The following is a 16,391-nucleotide window of genomic DNA, read 5'->3' as shown; positions in this document are numbered from 1 at the left end:
CTGCTGCGCTCCCTCCTGGCGGAATTTTTTATACCACCAGTAAGGTTAATTGAACCACAGCTTTGATGCAATGCTATGGGTCATTAATCTACCAGTGCTCCCACCTCACCCCCAATTGCCCTATCTTTCCCAACTTGTCTGATCGATACTTTCGATTGATTTTTGGTCAGAATGGATTAAAATCATGGCACAATGACATCATTGTGCTGTCGTGCGCATGCGCAGAGCCCTCCAGGACGTGGACACCTGCGCACTACCACCTGACCCAGGCGACCAGGACTCAGCTGCAGTGGCGATTTAGGTGAGAAAGGAAGGGGACGGAGGAGAATGGGGAGAGCTGTGGGCAAGAGGACTGAATCTAATACATGCCTCCTCCCCCCATTTTTAATAACTCTTTCAGCTCTAGTATGCTTTAATTATTACAGTATATATTTTTTCTCACTTAAACTATACCTTTTTCAGAACATAGCAAAAGAAATAGCTCAAAATAAGTTATTCTGAATTGCATTAAGTCTGATATTACTTTTTCGTACCATATTTTTTTCTTGATGGGAGCTGAAAATCCTTATAACTCATGAGAAACTTTTATTGTATCTGTCTTACGTCACACCTTCCTTTAAATTAGCTTTTTTTTCAATATATTCTCTCTAGCAATGTGAAAAAAAAACATAATGGTGTGGGAGAGTGAGCACCAGGGCACATACTCCCAGTACTAAAAATGTCTTGTTTATCACTACATTATGCTCGCTGCAAATCTAGATTATCCTTTATTGCAGCTTTTTCAAATGCCACCAACCAATAAGCAGTGCCAAGATAAAAAAAGCACACTCACAACAAAGATCTGCAAAAACAATAACTTTATTAATACATGTGATACTACAAAGCCCATGAAAATAATTAAAATAGCAGCTCAATATAGACATGGCTATAGACTTACTGTACCTAAAGGCATAGCCGGCCTTTGATATGAGCGCCGTCTTCCAAGGGGGCGCCTATAGCTGGTTGCCTATACTGAGGGTACCTACACCTGATTTCCTATACTGGGGGCACCTATAGCTGGCTACCTTTACTGAGGGCACCAACACCTGGCTACCTATACTGGAGGTACCTACACCTGGCTACCTATGGGTGGATGGAGACCTTCAACTGACTTCCTACACTGGGGGCACCTATGCTTGGCATTGGCAACCTATATTGAGGGCACCTACACATGAGATCCTATACTGGGGGCACCTACACCTGGCTACCTACCTATACTGAGTCTGAGGGCGTTTGGGGGGGTGCGCACTGCGGCTATAACGCGTGGTGCAAATTGTCAGTGCTGTGCTATCATTCTAAATGGGGGGGAGGCGGCTAACTGTCCCACTGATTATTTTTATTTATATTCCTGAAAGGTTCTAGCCTTCATTTTAAGTGTATTCAGGATAGTGCACTCTTTCCATCCATTCGTGGTTATTAATAATATGTTTTCTATTATACATACGTGATGTATCATGGAGATCTGAGCATTTGGCGTGATGTGTCACAACGTCAAAAAGGTTGGGAACCACTGTTTCTAGGAGATATCTCAGGAGAAAAGGGGAATTGCATATGGGCCTGCGTGTGTGTACGTGTGTGTGTGTATGCACGTGGGAAGAGGATGAGGGGGGGGCACAAAAATCATGTTTGCTCAGGGCGCTGTGAAACCTAAGGCCGGCCCTGCCTAAAAGTAAACACTGCGTCAAGGAGGAACTTCAGCTGATCAGTGATCAATAAAAATAGTTTCTTTTTATGTCAAAGGGAAGTTTGATATCAGCAAAATTAACTAATTACAAAGAAAGAAAAGACATAAAATATTTCACTTGCATATATTTCGATCTAATCCCTTTAACATGACTGACCTTAATCATCAGGTTTAGTCAATTTTTTTACAGCGTCACTGTTTCTTACATGGAGGTCACCTGTATGGAGTTAAAGTGAATGTTTACCGTTTCAAAAAAGAAAAACTCAGATACTCACCTAAGGAGAGGGAAGGCTCGGTCCTAATGAGCCTTCCCTCTCCTCTCCCGGTGCCCGGTCCCGCGCAGGATCCCCCGTGGCAGTATTCGACCAGTTCGGTCAAATATTGCCACTTCCGCAGCCGAAAGGATGTTTCGGAAGCCTTCGGGAGCACCCGGGGTCCCGAGGACGGGGCCGCTCCATAGTACGCATGCGCGAGCGCCCTCTATGATGCGCTCGTGCGTACGTAGTATGGAGCGGCCCGTCTTCGGAAGCCCGAGCGCTCCCGAAGACCATCGAAGTCCCTGCGGCAGCGGACGCGAACGGGGGAGCCAGCGCAGCACCGAGGGCACCGGGAGAGGAGAGGGAAGGCTCATTAGGACCGAGCCTTCCCTCTCCTTAGGTGAGTATCTGACTTTTTTTTTTATAGCTGTACCCATTGGCTTTAATGAGCTTGAAGTGACTTTAGTGGAAATATACATGTGTTTGGAAGGGGTGACTTCTGGTGAGTCCATATAATGCTATAATCTAAGCCCTGAACACAAAAGAACTCTCCACGAGGCCAAGGAATCCAATTCCCAAAATATCCTGTGCAGTTTGCAGTATTAAATATGTACTGTAAATTATTAAGAAATGGAAAGAGTGTTCACAGTGCACTGTGTATATTCTATAGCAACAGAGTATAATAATGTCTAGAATGGGAGTAAACAACACATTATATAGCTACTGTAGATGACACCACACCAGCGCTACAAAAGATTCCTTTCTGTAAAGATACAAGTAAATAACCACAAACCCAGATCTTTGAAAATTGCCTATAATGTGCAACAGAGCAAATAAAAGTCAACTCATTCCAGGAATACATACTGCATTTGTAGTGCATCAAAATACATAAAACTTTTCTCCTAAGAGATAATTTTTCATCTTGATTTTAAAATAACTCTACAATTGAAAAAGTACCAAAAAGTAGGTACAAATTATTATTTCGACAGGAGAAAAAGTTAATTGTATATGGGTCTAAGTATGTGGATGTAAGGTAAGCACTGGGATAATATTATTGTTATTATTATTATTATTATTATTATTATTATTATTTCTTCTTCTGTAGGGCTCTTTCACATCAGAGCTTGCGTTGGAGAACGCTCAAAGCATACGTTTTGTTGTATGCCTTTTACTGCGTTTTGATATGCGTTGCACTGCAGTGAGTGTGCGTTTTTAATCCGTTTTCAATGCGTTACTGCACATAGAAAAACGCAGGTAATTTTTTTTTCTTTTAGTTTTCAACTTTCTACATTGTTCCTCTGTTGCATTCTGGGACTGATTGCCTGCGTTAACGGATTAAAAACGCGCATAGTGTGCGTTTTACATTGACTAACATTGTAACGCATAAAGCTAGCGTTGGCCGAAAAACTGCGCCTGGGTGCAGTGTAACGCAACGCACAAAAAGGCTGCGTTATATGTGAAAGCTAAAATGAAAGTCTATGGACTTTCATTTCACCTTGGGTAACGCAAACTTTATCCTTTGCGTTGAAACGCAGAAAATCTGCCCTAATGTGAAAGAGCCCGTAGCATTGCACACATAAATATTTAACAAACAGCGTATGCGGATGAAAGTACAATAAGGATCCTAGGCAGCTGGATAGTTTACCTTGTTCTAGTACATGTATAAATGATTCACAATTTTTTAGATATGTAACTTTTAATTACATTTTTTATCTAATTCCTCTCATATTGATAATTTATGAATCAAATATTGTGTATTTTTCCATGTATAGATGAGATATCTGATAATACAGTAATACCAGGATATAAGGATTAAGGAAATACACATTTTCAAATAAACTGTACTTGCCAATGATTGTTTAACATTGTGAAATAAGAAATTCCTGGACCTCCAGCATGCACAGGTGGGGCTCTAGGCAGGAGCACATCTTCATCTAGTCACACCAGCAAGTACAATAGGCACCTTAAAGTTGCCTGAGTATCCTAAACATTACAAGTTACCCATATTACCCGTACATGGTTCAAACTTAGGTCAGCTAAAACTATTGTTTCAGTTTGTTTAAAAGTCCTTTTACAAGTGCGTACAGGTGGGGTGCCTCCCAACATCTCTTAATAGCTCCTTAGCCAATGAGCATGCAGGAAAACAATACCTGAGCACTAATGTTATGTATAGATTGTAAGCTTTCCAGGGCGGGGTTCTCTTCCTTTTGCATCTTCTAGAGTTTCTGTACATTTTGCTAATCACAATATATTTGTCTCTATAACAATAATGTTGTCTACCACGTCTGTATTATGCGCTAACGTCTTCATTCTTATGGATACCAATCCATCTATTTTGGTGTACCTATGATTGTTTGTTACTCTGTGGAGCACCACATAAGATGTTGCCATTTTGTATTATTTCTTAGTATTTTATATAGCACTGACATCTTCCACAGAATTTCACAGTGTATATACAGTCTTGTTGCTAGCTGTCCCTCAGAGGAGCTCACAATCTAATCCTGGCCAAATCCACGCAGACATGGGGAGAACATACAAACTCCTTGCACATGTTGCTCTGGATGGGATTCGAGCCAGCGATGCAAGGTGAGAGCGCTATCCACTATGTCGCTGTGCTGCTTTCTAAATCCTTATGATAATAATGATAATAATGTAGATTGCTCTCACCCATCCTCCTATCCAGGGGCGTAACTAAGACCCACCGGGCCCCCCTGCAGAAATTTTGAGCGGGCTACGTTCATGCTCCTACTCCATCCATAAAGCATAACTGTATGCGGGAAACTATTTATTTGCACTAACAGTAGATTATGTTAATGTTTGGGAATTGAGTTTGTATGCTCAATATATCACATAAGAAAACATTTCCACGGACTAATCCTTCAAGAAAAAAAACTGTCAACTTTTCCTTAAAATTTTTGCAAACAATAAATAAAGACTCTAATACTCAAAAAAACCTACTTCTTATTTTGTTACAAAGTCAGATGCCTCTTTTGCGTGAGACTACAAGTGGCATGTGACCGATACGATCAGATGATTTAGTGCCATTTCTAGCCATTTTGGCACCCAAGACACCGGTCCCACCCCTTAAACGTATTAATAGGGAGTCTGTAGTCTACATTAACTGGCTTTGCAGAAAGCAATAATGAATTGATACATTAGATACAAAAATATTGTTTCTCAAAACAAGTCTTTAATGTATATGCACATTATTACCAGGCCAAATACACCTCACTGGTTCAAACTTCGTCTAGGCACGTAACAAATCCTTCCTATTAATGTTGTGAGGCCATTGGTTGTGTGAAGCCTGGGTCTTTACAGGTTGGAAGATTGTTTTGGAAATCCAGAGGACTTGTGACAATAAATACAGACAAAATCAAAACATCAACAGCTAAGGTGCATACACACACCCTACTCTGATTGACCAATTACTGACCACTTTTACCAACTCCATGTAATATGAGGGCCAACAGACTGAATATTATGAACAGATTGTGTAGGTAAGTTCTTATAGTATATGGAAGTGGGAAAATTGGCCAACAATTGGCCAATCAAAATTTGATGTGTGTACCAGGCTTTAATTAGCTTATTAAAAGTGCCATCCATTCATTGTTATGCTATTCAGACAACCTTTGTTATTTTTTAATTAGTAGTGCCCATTTAGGTGTTAAAATACTATTCATCCATGTCTTAATAGAACAGTTGTGCATAAGAATTGCATAAAGCACTATCTGCTAAAAATAGCTCCTTGGTGCCCCCCTCAAGCAGTTGTCACTCCAGGCATCTGCCTGGTTTGTCTATGCCTAAAAACGGCCTGAGGTAATTCTTTTGTGAGTCTCTAATTGGTTAATCAATATTGAGTAAATATGCCTTGTTTCATAGTTACATAGTTATTTGGGTTGAAAAAAAAGACATACGTCCATCAAGTTCAACCAGAGAACAAAGCACAACACCAGTCTGCTCCCTCACACATCCCTGTTGATCCAGAGGAAGGCGAAAAACCCTTACAAGGCATGGTCCAATTAGCCCCAAAAGGGAAAAAATTCCTTCCCGACTCCAGATGGCAATCAGATACAATCCCTGGATCAACATCACTGGGCATTAACTAGTAATTGTAGCCATGGATGGCTTTCAACGGAAGTAAAGCATCTAAGCCCCCTTTAAATGCAGATATAGAATTTGCCATAACTACTTCCTGTGGCAATGCATTCCACATCTTAATCACTCTTACTGTAAAGAACCCTTTCCTAAATAAATGGATAAAACGTTTTTCCTCCATGCGCAGATCATGTCCTCTAGTCCTTTGAGAAGGCCTAGGGACAAAAAGCTCATCCGCCAAGCTTTTATCAATATAAAAGCTTGGCGGATGAGCTTTTTCTGATGTATTTAAACATGTTGAATAGATCCCCTCTAAGGCGTCTTTTCTCTAGACTAAATAAACCCAGTTTATCTAACCTTTCTTGGTAAGTGAGACCTTCCATCCCTCGTATCAGTTTTGTTGCTCGTCTCTGCACCTGCTCTAAAACTGCAATATCTTTCCTGTAATGTGGTACCCAGAACTGAATTCCATATTCCAGATGTGGCCTTACTAGAGAGTTAAACAGGGGCAATATTATGCTTGCATCTCAAGTTTTTATTTCCCTTTTAATGCATCCCAAAATTTTATTAGCTTTAGCTAAAGCGGCTTGGCATTGAGTACGATTATTTAACTTGTTGTCGATGAGTACTCCTAAGTCCTTAATCTTTCATCCAAAACTGCATCTGTACTGGCAACCAGAATTGTACAAGTTATAGCTGTGAGAGGTCATCATATGCACACAATACATGATAGTACAGTGTTCATCCTGGCCCATTTAGCATTATTGCATTGTGGTTAGCTATTTTACCGCAATCAATAAAAGTCTATGGAGACTTTCACACTTACACAATGCAATGCATGGGAAGTAGTTAATTCGCTGCATAGCCGCCACAAAAGTCATCCATGTGTTACCACATGATCATCCATGCCTACCGCACAAATTATGCAGCAATGCAAGTCTATGGCAGCTCAGTCTCGTGTAAACAATGGAGCATGGTGTAGTGTAATGCAGGGGGCATGTGCAATTTGACAGGAATTCCTGTGAAGTACTTCCTATCCAGCAGGAAGTATGTCACTGAGTGGGGGGCAGGCCTATGCATATAACCCTGTCGGCACTCTGCGACAGGGTCATATGAGTACAGATTCAAGAGGTGCAGTGATCCCGTGGCAGGCTCCCCTGCTGTGGAATCACCGCATAAGTGTAAAACTAGCCTCAAAATGCCATATATGTAGGGGGAGATCATCAATAAATGGCATGAAGATACATAATATAAAACAAATTCACTGCATTGAGGCATAATTTGATCTTTTAGTAAATCATCTCCCCACAACTGCAACTGGTTTCAATATCAGAAATTGTTTGGCTTCAGTAATGCTGTGAATCAATGAAATATGATAATTTCTTCCGATCTGAATGATCTTATATAAAAAATTTAGTTTACAAAAAATCTTACTTTTCGGGCTTGTTTCCACAAGGGATGATTTGCAGCATTTCCCCTCATGCAAATTTGGAAGCAAAATCACAGACTATTGAAATTGATAGGTTACGCCTGATTCGCGTGCAGGCATTGGCGTAACAATAGGGGATGCGACCCCTGCCGTCGCGGGGGGGCCCCGGGGCCTCCCTAGGGCCTGCTCAGGGACTTTTGGGGGGCAGGAGGGGTCGCAACATGTGTGGCAGATTGGTGGGAAGGGGGGACATCCCCCCTCACTCACCTCGGGCTCTCCTCTCAGCGCTCCCCCTCCTGCAATCATTGGTGGCAGCGGCTGATCACATTACCTCCTTCTCGCTGGAGGTCTTGCGTTCTCTAAGAGCTTCATGCAACTTCCCATGTAAACAGGAAGTTGCTCTTAGAGAATGGAAGACCTCCAGCGAGAAGGAGGTAATGTGTTCAGCCTGCCGCCGCCGCTGCTGCCCGCTACCACCAATGATTGCAGGAGGGGGAGTGCTGAGAGGAGAGCCCGAAGTGAGGGAGGGGGGGGATGTCCCCCCTCCCCACCGATCTGCCACACTCTCCTCTTATGCTGCGACCCCTCCTGCACCCCAAAAGTCCCTGAGCGGGCCCTGGGGGGGGGCCCGGATTTTTTTTTTTTGCAGGGGGGCCCGGGGATTTCTAGATACGCCCCTGCATGCAGGGGAAAAAAACATGGCTGTAACATTTTTTCGGACATCACATCCAAATCTCCATAGTCACGCATTGGCATGGTGATTCGGATGCAATTTTGCATCAGTATGAGTGCTGCCTTCCGTCTCAGAGACAGACGTGACATTTAGTGGAAACATAGCCTTAGTGACACACTAACCTTTAGTGTACTGGCTAAGGGCTCTGCCTCTGACACAGGAGACCAGAATTTAAATGCAAGTCAGGACCTATTCAGTGAGGAGACCTTGGACAAGACTCCCGAACACTGCTACTGCCTATAGAGCACTTGCTTGTGGCTGCAGCTCTGGCACTTTGAGTCCGCCAGGAGAAAAGTGCAATATAAAAGTTCTGTGTCTTGTGTCTAGACTATGACAAGAATGCTGGACTACGGTAGGGATTAGATTGTGAGCTCCTCTGAGGACAGTCAGTGACATGACTATGAACTATGTGAAGCACTGTTGAAGATGTCAGTCCTATATAAATGCATAATAATAAAAGTATTTCACATTGGCTCAACAAAATGAGGATGCAGGGTAGTGTATATTTCAGCACTAGACTTTACACTAGAGTATAAAGGCTGGATGATGCTAAGCAAATTAAGATTTATGTTGGCTCAGCAAACATGTTTGTTTAGACAGCCAATCATCTGAATAGAAGCTTCTGTTATGTATTTACCTTAGAGTTAAATTCTTTTCATGCAAATGTTTTCTGGTGTGTTAAGAAGCTTACTGTAATAAATCGGTTTTCAAAAACACAAGTTCCTGCTAAGCCATCCTTTCCTCATCACCAGGGACAAACTAGAATGCTCCCGGCAAAGAAATTCCCTGCAGGTCTGTTCTGCTCTGACGTGGCCATTCCACCAGCCTGCAGCCATGTCCACTTCTGGCAATCTTATTCCTGTGTCCCTTTAGCCCTTCTACAATTCTCATGCATACACAAGGATAGCACAGCCTCAGCACCAACAATGCAGCCGGGCCCGAGAACTACAACTATTCTGTGGGCACTATGTAATCTTCAGTAGATCAGTATTGAATCTGAGAATGATCCTTTTCCTGATCTACCACCTTCCCCCAGTGGTTGTTACAGAAGATTTCAGTAGAACATGCCAGTCTCACTTATTGCCCAATGTAGGAAACATCTGTATGGTTGTCATTTGCATACCTCTACATCCTGTGCTTGTTCAATATCCTAAACAAATATTGATTAGCTTTTGGTTAAATTTGATGATTAACCACTTGAGGACCCAGTCTTTACCCCCCCCCCTCCCCCTTAAGGACCAGCGCTGTTTTTTGTGATCTGTGCTGGGTGGGCTCTGCAGCCCCCAGCACAGATCAGGTGGCATGCAGAGCGATCAGATCGCCCCCCTTTTTTCCCCCCTATGGGGATGATGTGCAGGTGGGGTCTGATCGCTCCGGTCGGCAGGCATGTTGCGGGGGTGGCACCTCAAAGCCCCCCTCCGCGGCGAAATTCCCCCCTCCCTCTCCTACCTCTCCCCCCTGGTGATCCACGCTGCACAGGACGGATGTGACAGGATGTCCCCTGTCACATGGCGGCGATCCCCGGGCCGCTGATTGGCCGGGGATCGCCGATCTGCCTTACGGCGCTGCTGCGCAGCAGCGCCGTTCAATGTAAACAAAGGAGACATACGTCTCCTGCGTTTACATTTAGTCTGCGAGCCACGATCAGCGGCTCGCAGGCTATTCACGGAAACCCGCTCCGTGATTTAACAGGAAACGGCTGCTCGCCCGAGCGGCCTTTCCTGATTAACCTCCTTAGCGGTAACCCCGTGTGTGACACGGGGTAAGCCGCCGGAGGGTGCTGCTCAGGCCCTGCTGGGCCGATTTAAATAATTTTTTTTTTGCTGGACGCAGCTAGCACTTTGCTAGCTGCGCCAGCACCCCGATCGCCGCCGCCGCGCGCCCGATCGCCGCTATTCGTTGCGGCGCGCGCCCCCCCCCCCCCCAGACCCCGTGCGCTGCCTGGCCAATCGGTGCCAGGCAGCGCCGAGGGGTGGATCTGGAGTCCCAATGACGTCCCGACGTCGCTGACGTCGGTGACGTCATCCCGCCCCGTCCCCATGGCGACGGGGGAAGCCCTCCAGGAAATCCCGTTCTTTGAACGGGATTTCCTGATCGCCTATCGCCGGAGGCGATCGGCGGGGCTGGAGGGATGCCGCTGAGCAGCGGCTATCATGTAGCGAGCCCTAGGCTACTACATGATTTAAAAAAAAAAATTAAAAAAAACTGCTGCGCTGCCCCCTGGCGGAATGTTTCATACCGCCAAGGGGGTTAATTAGGGAGGCACCTGGCAACGCAGATCTGCATCACTGGTCCTCCAGCTACCACTTTGCCGCCGCACGGTATGAGTGTGCGGTCGGCAAGTGGTTAAATTGGGCCTGATGCAGAAACCCAGAATAATATTGCCATGTGAAAGCAGTGCCCGGCAATAATACCAGCACTAACACCAGCAGAGTGCTGCATGTTGCGTAATTATCGCAACCTGCTGTATATGGGCATTGCAAGCATTGCTTAGCTTGCGTTACCTTAGCAACATTTGCATAAACTATGTGCCAAGGGTTGTGCTAATTGTTCATTGCATAGTATTCTGCTGATGTTAGTACCAGAGACATCACTGTTTGCGCACGGAAATGTTACTGCTGTTTTGTGCATCTGGCCTATTGAATCTAGCATCTAGTGTTCTACAGTGTATGCATAGCTGAACACTGAAGAGAATGTATTGGTTTGACTGGGACAGTGATGTACTCTGAAGTCTTCAGGCATGATACAGAACTGGATCAGAAGTGTACAAAAACTGAGCAGTGTGGGGAAACGGACTTTACATTTCAAAAGCTTGCAAGAAGACTTAGGCCTCGTTCACATCAGGGCCGTTTCTGTGCGCTTTCCACAGCGCACTGCCCTGTGCGATCAGCAAGGTATTCATTTTTCCATGTAACTAATGTAGCTGGTTCACATCTATGCGCTGAGCTGAGCAGCGTTACAGAAACGTAGTGTTGCATGCATTTCTGTGCGCTGAGCTGTAAAGCGCACAGCAATGCAAGTGAATGGGTCCGCTTTTTTAGCGCATAGAAGCGCGTACAAGCGCATAGAAGCGCATGCGTTTTTTACCCCTAATTGGAGAAAAAAATACATTTACATACAAAAACAAAGTTTTATTGACAACTGCTGCTGCTACAGTAAGCAAAATGTGCTTTAAAGAGACTCCGTAACAAAAATTGCATCCTGTTTTTAATCATCCTACATGTTCCAAAAGCTATCCTAATGTGTTCTGGCTTACTGCAGCACTTTCTACTATGACAGTCTCTGTAATAAATCAATGTATCTTTCCCCTGTCAGACTTGTCGGCCTGTGTCTGGAAGGCTGCCAAGTTCTTCAGTGTTGTGGTTCTGCTATGAACTCACCCTTCCTGGCCCCTCTATGCATACTGCCTGTGTGTTATTTAGATAAGAGAGAAGAGAGAAGCTGCTCTAATCAGCTGGATAAATCGTCCTCTGAGCTGGCTGGGCTTTCACATACTGAGGAATTACAAACAAGGGCAAAGCTGTTTGCAGGAAGAAAAGAGCAGCCTGAAACTTCAGTGCATGGGGGAAAGAAACACACAAATGATCTCTTGAGATTCAAAAGGAAGGGTGTATACAGCCTGCTTGTGTATGGATGTATTTTCTATGTGTGGACATACTGTACATCAACCTACTTCCTGTTTTGGTGGCCATTTTGTTTGTTTACAAACAAACTTTTTTAAACTGTTTTTAACCACTTTTAATGCGGCGAGGAGCGGCGAAATTGTGACAGAGGGTAATAGGAGATGTCCCCTAACGCATTGGTATGTTTACTTTTGAGCGATTTTAACAATACAGATTCTCTTTAAAGAAGCGCAGCGCAATGCATAGAAACACGGACTAAAGCGCGCACAAGCGCATGCGTTTTTTACCATGCGCTTTAACACGATTTTCAGCGCAGCAGATGTGAACGAGGCCTATCTGTAGCAAGTCATTAAAGGTACCATAGCTCACTCGCTCTAAAGTCTCTGTAACCTGATCTCAGAGCTACAGGCTCTCTAAAACAAGATGACTTCAAGCTTTCAGGTTGCTTTGGAAGTACAATTTCATATTTAGCAGCTTGCAGAGACTGGTCTGGAACTAAAGGGTTTCTCAGTTTCAATAAGAGAGCGCAACAAGAGAGCGCAACATGGCTCAGTCCATTCAGACAATGGGCCTGATGCAGGTAGCTGCAGTAATATTTTGTGTACAGACAGCACATGTTACTATTACCCTTCCTTCCGCCATGCAAATACCGTAAGTTGCAGTACCTCATGTGACTGTTGCTATGGTGGCGAGTGTTACTAACGGTAATAAGCGTTAGTAACAAGCATTACCATAGCAACAGTCACACTACTCCAGTACTAAATTTTGCAAACATAATATTTTTGTAAGATTAATTATAGTTAGTGCGAGTTTGTGCACATATGGTCACAATAGGTTACACATTTACTTATCTTAGCTTTACAGCTTAAAATATTCACTTCATGTCTGTCAAGCATGTCTGGTAGACATTTTTCACAATTTTTTGCCAAAAAAATGTTCACACATTACATGAGTGAAATTTCTGATAACTTTCTGAACATTTGCATCAGAATTTCGATTTTCAACTTGAAATTTTGAGATTCTGAGTTGGTGAAATCCATGCACTCATCCCTAGACATACCTATGAAATTGCCACATGTAGAAATGCGTGCAAAATAACAGCAGTAGAATATCGGTAATTTTACTGATATTCTATTATCCACTGTAGTAGGATATCTGCAATTTTACCAATATTTTGCTATGTCTTTACCTAAACTATTCTCACACAGAACCCTCCCTCTTAATGCTTTGCACTAACCTTACCACCACCACCTCCCCGTGCCTAACCTTTAAGACCCCCCCCCTACACACACCTAACCCCTAAAATTACCCCCCATGCTCAACCCTTAAGACCCCCTGCACACCTAACCCATTAAAGACAAGACAAATAACATTCATATTGCGCTTTTCTCCTGGCGGACTCAAAGCGCCAGAGCTGCCGCCACTAGGACGCGCTCTATAGGTAGTAGCTAGGTCTCCTAAGGTCTCCTACTGAATAGGTGCTGGCTTACTGAATAGGCAGAGCCGGGATTCGAACCCTGGTCTCCTGTGTCAGAGGCAGAGCCCTTAACCATTACACCTTCCAGCCACATTAAAATATCGGCAGAGGGGAAATTTGGGTGCCACAATGCCTCTTAATGCCAGTATTTTAATGAGCCTGCACTCTTAACCGGTGCGCTGCACCCACATTTAAGCATATGCGCCAGCGTTCTCAGTAGAGCAGCTAAATTACATAAGCGGCATACTGGCGCCCAAATTTCCTTGCGGCTTAGTTGCCGTGATGATCCCTGTGTAATAAAGAACCTATGACTTCCAATTCAAGCCTGCACTTACAGATTTTTCATAATACCTGTTGACATTTAAAAACCTGATTGAAAAGTAATTTTGATTTTTGTATTCAGCATCAGATGACTCCATAGGTTCAGAACACTTGTCTTTTCTTGAAGTAGTATTTTTCGCATGAAATACATTTTTATTACATTTTAGAAACAATCCAAAGATAAGTAGCAAATTGTTTTGTGATGTAAATGTTTGCGTTTCGGTCATTACACTTTCAGAAGTTCATTCTGTGAAGTTGTGTTTTCAGCACTAGGAGTGCCCAGAGAACACATGGCTCTAAATCCGGGCTGTACGGAGGGTGTTCCAGTGCAGGGCCACCAGGGCCAATGCAACAACAGCTACTAGCAGCTGGTCATTGTCTTGTAGCAAAAAACACTGCTTGAGCAAATCTGGCCTTATCTTCCTCACAGCTTCACACAAGTGGGCTTTCGGGATTTCAGGACAAAAAGCCAATAATTTGCACACAAAAACGTGAGCCTCATCTTCTAACCACAGTAGAAGGTTTCACCGAATGTGCTTTGCAACTAACATGTGCTGCCTATCTTAATGTACTTTTGCCATTGACATAGAACAGCCAATCATTACACAACTGGACACTTACCATAAATTTTAAGTTTAGTTACTGCTCCTTTCAAGCTTAACATTACACTGAAGTGAAAAAAAGGCTTATGATATAATGAATTGTATGTGTAGTATGGATAATAATACAACATAAGTAGCAAAGGAAAGCGTCTCATATTTTTATTTTTAGATATATAGTTTTTTATAACATTGCATCATTCTCTAATACTTGCAGTTTGCATTTTAAGCTATGAAACAGAGCAGAACTAATGACCCTTTGATCTTCCCTGCAGTAAAATCTTTACTGAAGTTGTCTTTCATTGTTTCTTAGATGTATAAGTGCTTCAGAAAATAGCATTGCTCTCTGACTAAATTAGTCAGAGAGCTCAGAGAAACTCTTTTGCATTGATAACAAGTGAAGTTTCTTAACTCTTCCTGTACTGGAAACAATATGAGACTCATATCTGTGGTGCTACTAATGTTCTATTTCTTAAATTCTTTCTGTTTTAAGAAAGCAAACTTTTGTTTTCCTTAGCTTTACTACACATACAATTTTATTTTCACATCAGATTCCCTTTAAAACCACTTTATCCACCACTACAGTATATCTACGCCCTCTGTGACTTCATCTAAGCCACAAGTCAGTAGATATACGTCTTGTAGCAGAAGCAGTGCTGTGCAGGATTGGGCTTGCTCCTGTGCGCATTTCTGGCACTATCTAATGCAGCACTAATTGGTGAATTGGAATATATATCTCCTCAGCTAATGAGATTGATTTTTACCATTAAAAATACTTTTATATTCTCAGTTCATAGTGAAAAATACACTCTGTAGCATTATTTCAGAATCAAATATCTTTAACATAAATTGTGACAGGAGCATAATCTAAGTTTTGTGATAAGCGGTAAGAATAGCGAAACAAAATTTGTGTTTTTTATCTACAGTAGCATGTTTTATTTTTAAACTGGAATTGGTAAAACTGAGAAATAATGTGGTTTTTCTATTTTTTCCTTGTTTTCCTATTAAAATTCATAGAAAACAAAATTGTTCGAGGGAAAAAATGGCATACAATGAAAGCCTCGTTTGGCTTGAAAAAAACAATATATATTTCATTTCTGTGTCATAAGTAGGGATAAAGTTATTTCTGATTAAATAAGGAAATAGCTAAATTTTGAAAACTGCTCTGGTCCATAAGAAGGAAACACGGTCTAGATGCGAAGTGGTTAAAGGGGGTTGGAACTGCAAATACAAAACTCCCATACCTATAGCTAGGTACAAGAGTAGTTAATGTAAAATAGTTTCCCCAAATAATTTTATTTTTAAATATATAATTGTATACAATATGAGTGTCCTTGCAGTGCGTATATTACTGATACAGTTGTCGAACTATAGGAAGCCCTCCTCTGGGTAAAGGTCATTACTCCCTGCCTCCTCATCGTCGAGACACATTGCTTTGGCAACGGCTGACATGTCATTTGTAAATGGTCCTGAACTGCACGTCTTTTTGCTGACCTGATACCGCTGATGTCACTGTGACCAAGAGCAGCATTGGACCAACAGAAAGGCTGGTACTGCTTTATTTTCAGTTCCAAATTTCAGTCATATTTCCCTTCATCTCAAAGGAACATCTTTGTTATCTGCCGATCACACTTAGACATTTCTCTTCCTTTAAGGGGCGGGGCTAAGAATAGAAGTCGGACACCTAGTAAAAAAAACCACGCAAATTGCTAATTGAAAGCGCTGTACAGTTTACTTCTAAGCATCAGGAATCGCGAGCGCAATCACAGTGCTGCAGCAATCCCTAGTGAGTTCCAGGCCTTAGGACCCATTCACATAGACAGCAGTGCACACATTCTTACCAGTGGGAGGAGATGGCACAATGGATCCTTTACAACCCCCAACACTTGAGCAGGATCGATCAGGCGACCTCTGTACAAACACTCGTTTGTCTGCTGAAACAGTTGTTACCAGCTGTTTAGCTGACAATTATCACAGGTGTGTACGTACCTTAAAGAGGATCTGTATGGAAAAAAATGCCCCTGGGGGGTACTCACCTCGGGTGGGGGAAGCCTCTGGATCCTATCAAGGCTTCCCTCGTCCTCCTCTATACCACGGCAGCTGCGATCGATCTCCCTGAACGGCGGGGATGTAA

Source organism: Hyperolius riggenbachi, chromosome 2, assembly GCF_040937935.1.
Source record: "Hyperolius riggenbachi isolate aHypRig1 chromosome 2, aHypRig1.pri, whole genome shotgun sequence".
NCBI lineage: Eukaryota > Metazoa > Chordata > Amphibia > Anura > Hyperoliidae > Hyperolius > Hyperolius riggenbachi.
The sequence above is the reverse complement of the archived record's forward strand: the minus strand, read 5'-3'. Positions refer to the sequence as shown.